Source organism: Oncorhynchus masou, chromosome 3 (assembly GCF_036934945.1).
Source record: "Oncorhynchus masou masou isolate Uvic2021 chromosome 3, UVic_Omas_1.1, whole genome shotgun sequence".
Classification (NCBI taxonomy): Eukaryota; Metazoa; Chordata; class Actinopteri; order Salmoniformes; family Salmonidae; genus Oncorhynchus; species Oncorhynchus masou.
The window spans coordinates 14,085,509-14,093,013 of NC_088214.1; positions in this window are offsets into that span (position 1 = coordinate 14,085,509).

The following is a 7,505-nucleotide window of genomic DNA, read 5'->3' on the forward strand; positions in this document are numbered from 1 at the left end:
TATTCCTTATGATACACGTTTTGCCATTTATGAATGTGTTATTCAAGGTGTTTCTATGGGCTATAGTAGTAAAGGCCAAATTCAATATTTTATACAAAAAATACATATTATTTTTGATACCTAAAGGGGTTCTGAAATGTAAAATCAAATAGCTAAATGATCCATAGTATGACCATCCTAAATCAATTCCATATGTCAGCTTAGTAACCCCTCCTGTCTTGTCTGTCAGTCAAGCTACCAAGCATTGAAGGAAGGCAGCTATAGCTAGTTGGCTAACTAACTAACATTATTTGTTGTTGGCCCTTATTGTATAAAGAACCTGGTGATGCTAGCTGGCTGGAGCAATGATCAGCAAAGTAGAACACGCAACCTGTGGCAGCCCCTCCTCTCCACGACCACACCAAAGATTTTATAACTAACCCAAGATAGAACAGAGCCTGTTGTTTCAAATTTGAGAAAATTAATCATAGTGGGTAAAACAAGAAAGGAGGTGGACAGAGCTAAGTATGAGCTAATGAGATCCCATTGGTGCGTTCTAGCATTTATTCACATATTTCCATTTGGGAACTTGCCATTGTACTCCTTCTAAACAGCTCACTTAAAAAAAAAAACTTTGGCAAAGAGTAAAGTCTACAAAACGGAGTCCACAATGTTTGCTACAGAGTCTAGTTTTGGAAACAGAAAACTGTACGGAGATGAAATGTTTCATCGATGAGAAAATGTCCCGAATGTCGGCCAAAATCCATCTCGTTGTCACAATCGTTGTGGTAATCATACTCGGACCAAGGCGCAGCGTACGTAGAGTTCCACATGTTTATTAAATTAAACTATCTCTGCCTGGCCGGTTCACGGTGGCTAGGAAAAACTCCCTAGAAAGGCCAGAACCCAGGAAGAAATCTAGAGAGGAACCAGGCCATGAGGGGTGGCCAGTCCTCTTCTGGCTGTGCCGGGTGGAGATTATAACAGAACATGGCCAAGATGTTCAAATGTTCATAGATGACCAGCATGGTCAAATAATAATAATCACAGTGGTTGTCGAGGGTGCAACATGTCAGGACCTCAGGAGTAAATGTCAGTTGGCTTTACATAGCCGTTCATTCAGAGTATCTCTACCGCTCCTGCTGTCTCTAGAGAGTTGAAAACAGCAGGTTTGGGACAGGAGGGGTCAGGAGACACTGTGGCCCCATCCGACAATACCCCTGGACAGGGCCAACCAAGCAGGATATAACCCCACCCACTTTGCCAAAGCACAACCCCCACACCACTAGAGGGATATCTTCAACCACCAACTTACCATCCTGAGACAAGGCAGAGTATAGCCCAGAAAGATCTCTGCCACGGCACAACCCAAGGGGGGGGGCGCCAACCCGGACAGGAAGATCACGTCATTGACTCAACCCACTCAAGTGACACACCCCTCCTAGGTACGGCATGGAATAGCCCCAGTAAGCCAGTGACTCAGCCCCTGTAATAGGGTTAGGGGCAGAGAATCCCAGTGGAGAGAGGGGAACCGGCCAGGCAGAGACAGCAAAGGTGGTTCGTTGCTCCATTGCCTTTCCGTTCACCTTCAAACTCCTGGGCCAGACTACACTCAATCATAGGACCTACTGAAGAGATGAGTCTTCAATAAAGCCTTAAAGGTTGAGACCGAGTCTACGTCTCTCACATGGGTAGGCAGACCATTCCATGAAAATGGAGCTCTATAGGAGAAAGCCCTGCCTCCAGCTGTTTGCTTAGAAATTCTAGGGACAGTAAGGTGGCCTGCGTCTTGTGACCGTAGCGTACGTGTAGGTATGTATGGCAGGACCAAATCGGAAAGATAGGTAGGAGCAAGCCCATGTAATGCTTTGTAGGTTAGCAGTAAACCTTGAAATCAGCCATTGCCTTAACAGGAAGCCAGTGTAGAGAGGCTAGCTCTGGAGTAATATGATCAAATTTTCTAGTTCTCGTCAAGATTCTAGGATCCGTGTTTAGCACTAACTGAAGTTTATTTAGTGCTTTATCCAGGTAGCCGGAAAGTAGAGCACTGCAGTACTCTAACCTGGAAGTGACAAAAGCATGGATTCATATTTCTGCATCATTTCTGGACAGAAAGTTTCTGATTTTTGCAATGTTACGTAGATGGAAAAAATACATCCTTGAAACAGTCTTGATATGTTCGTCAAAAGAGAGATCAGGGTCCAGAGTAACGCCGAAGTCCTTCACAGTTTTGTTTGAGACGATTGATCAACCATCAAGATTAATTGTCAGATTCAACAGAAGATCTCTTGACTCTGTACCGGTACATTGACTCTGTACCGGTACCCCCTGTATATAGCCTCCACATTGACTCTGTACCGGTACCCCCTGTATATAGCCTCCACATTGACTCTGTACCGGTACCCCCTGTATATAGCCTCACTATTGTTATTTTACTGCTGCTCGTTATTTAATGTTACTGTTTTCTTTTATTCTTATTTTTTCTTAATACTGCATTGTTTGTTAAGGGCTTGTAAGTAAGCATTTATTTCACTGTAAGGTCTACAACTGTAGTATCGGCGCATGTGACATACAATTTGATTTGGTCTTCGTCTTCCCACTGAAATAGGTTCTGATAGTAGTGTTTTGAATGTATCACATCAGTGTGATCTCGGTTGTCACTAAGTTAGATTAATTTGATGTGTGTGTATGTCTCATTAGTTAGCAGAGTTTCATTTCGTGCAGGGAGTACATGATTTTGATTGTTGTGTTTCATATTGCAAGATGTCTGTGGAGTTTGGGGAAATATGCTAACTGTTCTATGTTTTGTGTTTTGTGTTTAGAGTTTTGAGGGCCTGAGATGTTGTTTCAGCAAACGTGTTTTAACAAGTGGGAAAAACTGTAAAATAAACAACCTTGCTGTTGGGGATGATTGGGGCTAGATTCAACCTCTACTCCGGTCTCTCCGCTGACCTGTTTTTCCACTTCAATGCTACTGATGGAAATTTTCCCTTTAGGAGTGTCATGACGTTGGCCTGGGGGTAGGTTTATGACAGTCATATATACCTCTTCCCCCCCTTTTCCTCTCTCTACCCTACTGAGGTTACATTTGAAAACCCCTTGGTTGACATAGAGACTCTGGGAACATCAGAAGGTGGGGGGAAATAAACTATATTCTGGTAATCCGACCAATTGAACATATGCAGTGCTACTTAATCAATATGATGTCAGTTCGGTTGTCATCTGAGACATTCTCATCAATGATAAGATGACATAAACTCTACAGTGGAAAGGCTACACATCAGAGTTATCGGATTCACATGGAATTGTTGTTCAATTTAAATGTTTGAATATAAAATTATTGGTGAAGAGATGAAATGTAATTTTAGCTTCCAAATGAGAGATTTGGGTTTTCATAAGGTTAGGGCTCTGCTCAATCAGAGGCCCGCCCCTGTGAAGGGACATGGGTTATGAAACGTTCAGATAATAACTACAGAACGAAGCCAACATCAGCGTGAGCTTTGGTTGCGAATGGTATGAACTTTGAACTCTTATTCACTACAGAAGTGATACCTCCTAGCCGTTGAGTTAGCAACAGCAGCTGCAAATGAGGGTTAGAGTATCCCGTCTATCACACAACGACGTTACTACAACATATCCAATTGACCACCAGAGACATTCTTCAAAGGACAAAGGACTCGGTTTGGCAACACGGCCTTCCATCTACCACCAACCTACTGAAGCGCAGCTCAGAGTAAATATTTATTGCATTTTCCTTCTCCAAATGGGTGGTAATTTAGAATGCATAAGATATGGTATTTACGATAGCACAGCTTCTTCCTTTGTTACTCAGTCTTCCCAGTCTTTCACTCAAACCCAGCACCTTTTCTTTTGTGTAACAAGCTGTCATATCTGTTGCACCCGCTCGGGACGTTTTCCTTTATGACGTAATTTGTAATCAAGTTATGATTAATTCTGTGTATATGTAATTCTGTGTGATTAGTTAGGTATTTAGGTATTTAGTAAATAAATAATGAAACTCAATTTTGTATTGCTGATTCAACTTCTTAGCCAGGGTTCGTGAAGATAACCAAGAATTTACAACTTTCAGATTACATTTACATTACATTTAAGTCATTTAGCAGACTCTCTTATCCAGAGCGACTTACAAATTGGTGAATTCACCTTCTGACATCCAGTGGAACAGCCACTTTACAATAGTGCATCTAAATCATTAAGGGGGTGGTGAGAAGGATTACTTATCCTATCCTAGGTATTCCTTGAAGAGGTGGGGTTTCAGGTGTCTCCGGAAGGTGGTGATTGACTCCGCTGTCCTGGCGTCGTGAGGGAGTTTGTTCCACCATTGGGGGCCAGAGCAGCGAACAGTTTTGACTGGGCTGAGCGGGAACTGTACTTCCTCAATGGTAGGGAGGCGAGCAGGCCAGAGGTGGATGAACGCAGTGCCCTTGCTTGGGTGTAGGGCCTGATCAGAGCCTGGAGGTACTGCGGTGCCGTTCCCCTCACAGCTCCGTAGGCAAGCACCATGGTCTTGTAGCGGATGCGAGCTTCAACTGGAAGCCAGTGGAGAGAGCGGAGGAGCGGGGTGACGTGAGAGAACTTGGGAAGGTTGAACACCAGACGGGCTGCGGCGTTCTGGATGAGTTGTAGGGGTTTAATGGCACAGGCAGGGAGCCCAGCCAACAGCGAGTTGCAGTAATCCAGACGGGAGATGACAAGTGCCTGGATTAGGACCTGCGCCGCTTCCTGTGTGAGGCAGGGTCGTACTCTGCGGATGTTGTAGAGCATGAACCTACAGGAACGGGCCACCGCCATGATGTTGGTTGAGAACGACAGGGTGTTGTCCAGGATCACGCCAAGGTTCTTAGCGCTCTGGGAGGAGGACACAATGGAGTTGTCAACCGTGATGGCGAGATCATGGAACGGGCAGTCCTTCCCCGGGAGGAAGAGCAGCTCCGTCTTGCCGAGGTTCAGCTTGAGGTGGTGATCCGTCATCCACACTGATATGTCTGCCAGACATGCAGAGATGCAATTCGCCACCTGGTCATCAGAAGGGGGAAAGGAGAAGATTAATTGTGTGTCGTCTGCATAGCAATGATAGGAGAGACCATGTGAGGTTATGACAGAGCCAAGTGACTTGGTGTATAGCGAGAATAGGAGAGGGCCTAGAACAGAGCCCTGGGGGACACCAGTGGTGAGAGCGCGTGGCGGGAGACAGATTCTCGCCACACCACCTGGTAGGAGCGACCTGTCAGGTAGGACGCAATCCAAGCGTGGGCCGCGCCGGAGATGCCCAACTCGGAGAGGGTGGAGAGGAGGATCTGATGGTTCACAGTATCGAAGGCAGCCGATAGGTCTAGAAGGATGAGAGCAGAGGAGAGAGAGTTAGCTTTAGCAGTGCGGAGCGCCTCCGTGATGCAGAGAAGAGCAGTCTCAGTTGAATGACTAGTCTTGAAACCTGACTGATTTGGATCAAGAAGGTCATTCTGAGAGAGATAGAGGGAGAGCTGGCCAAGGACGGCACGTTCAAGAGTTTTGGAGAGAAAAGAAAGAAGGGATACTGGTCTGTAGTTGTTGACATCGGAGGGATCAAGTGTAGGTTTTTTCAGAAGGGGTGCAACTCTCGCTCTCTTGAAGACGGAAGGGACGTAGCCAGCGGTCAGGGATGAGTTGATGAGCGAGGTGAGGTAAGGGAGAAGGTCCCCGGAAATGGTCTGGAGAAGAGAGGAGGGGATAGGGTCGAGCGGGCAGGTTGTTGGGCGGCCGGCCGTCACAAGAAGCGAGATTTCATCTGGAGAGAGAGGGGAGAAAGAGGTCAGAGCACAGGGTAGGGCAGTGTGAGCAGAACCAGCGGTGTCGTTTGACTTAGCAAACGAGGATCGGATGTCGTCGACCTTCTTTTCAAAATGGTTGACGAAGTCATCTGCAGAGAGGGAGGAGGGGGGGGGGGAGGAGGATTCAGGAGGGAGGAGAAGGTGGCAAAGAGCTTCCTAGGGTTAGAGGCAGATGCTTGGAATTTAGAGTGGTAGAAAGTGGCTTTAGCAGCAGAGACAGAGGAGGAAAATGTAGAGAGGAGGGAGTGAAAGGATGCCAGGTCCGCAGGGAGGCGAGTTTTCCTCCATTTCCGCTCGGCTGCCCGGAGCTCTGTTCTGTGAGCTCGCAATGAGTCATCGAGCCACGGAGCGGGAGGGGAGGACCGAGCCGGCCTGGAGGATAGGGGACATAGAGAGTCAAAGGATGCAGAAAGGGAAGAGAGGAGGGTTGAGGAGGCAGAATCAGGAGAAAGGTTGGAGAAGGTATGAGCAGAGGGAAGAGATGATAGGATGGAAGAGGAAAGAGTAGCGGGGGAGAGAGAGCGAAGGTTGGGACGGCGCGATACCATCCGAGTAGGGGCAGTGTGGGAAGTGTTGGATGAGAGCGAGAGGGAAAAGGATACAAGGTAGTGGTCGGAGACTTGGAGGGGAGTTGCAGTGAGGTTAGTGGAAGAACAGCATCTAGTAAAGATGAGGTCGAGCGTATTGCCTGCCTTGTGAGTAGGGGGGAAGGTGAGAGGGTGAGGTCAAAAGAGGAGAGGAGTGGAAAGAAGGAGGCAGAGAGGAATGAGTCAAAGGTAGACGTGGGGAGGTTAAAGTCGCCCAGGACTGTGAGAGGTGAGCCGTCCTCAGGAAAGGAGCTTATCAAGGCATCAAGCTCATTGATGAACTCTCCGAGGGAACCTGGAGGGCGATAAATGATAAGGATGTTAAGCTTGAAAGGGCTGGTAACTGTGACAGCATGGAATTCAAAGGAGGCGATAGATAGATGGGTAAGGGGAGAGAGAGAGAATGACCACTTGGGAGAGATGAGGATCCCGGTGCCACCACCCCGCTGACCAGAAGCTCTCGGGGTGTGCGAGAACACGTGGGCGGACGAAGAGAGAGCAGTAGGAGTAGCAGTGTTATCTGTGGTGATCCATGTTTCCGTCAGTGCCAGGAAGTCGAGGGACTGGAGGGAGGCATAGGCTGAGATGAACTCTGCCTTGTTGGCCGCAGATCGGCAGTTCCAGAGGCTACCGGAGACCAGGAACTCCACGTGGGTCGTGCGCGCTGGGACCACCAGATTAGGGTGGCCGCGGCCACGCGGTGTGGAGCGTTTGTATGGTCTGTGCAGAGAGGAGAGAACAGGGATAGATAGACACATAGTTAACAGGGTACAGAAGAGGCTATGCTAATGCAAAGGAGATTGGAATGACAAGTGGACTACACGTCTCGAATGTTCAGAAAGTTAAGCTTACGTAGCAAGAATCTTATTGACTGAAATGATTGAAATGATACAGTACTGCTGGAGTAGGCTAGCTGGTAGTGGCTGCGATGTTGACACTACACTAATCAAGTCGTTCCGTCGAGTGTAATAGTTTCTACAGTGCTGCTATTCGGGGGCTAGCTGGCTAGCTAGCAGGTTGATTGCGTTACGTTACTTTAAAAGAACGACAATAGCTGGCTAGCTAACCTAGAAAATCGCTCTAGGCTACACAATTGTCTTAGATACAA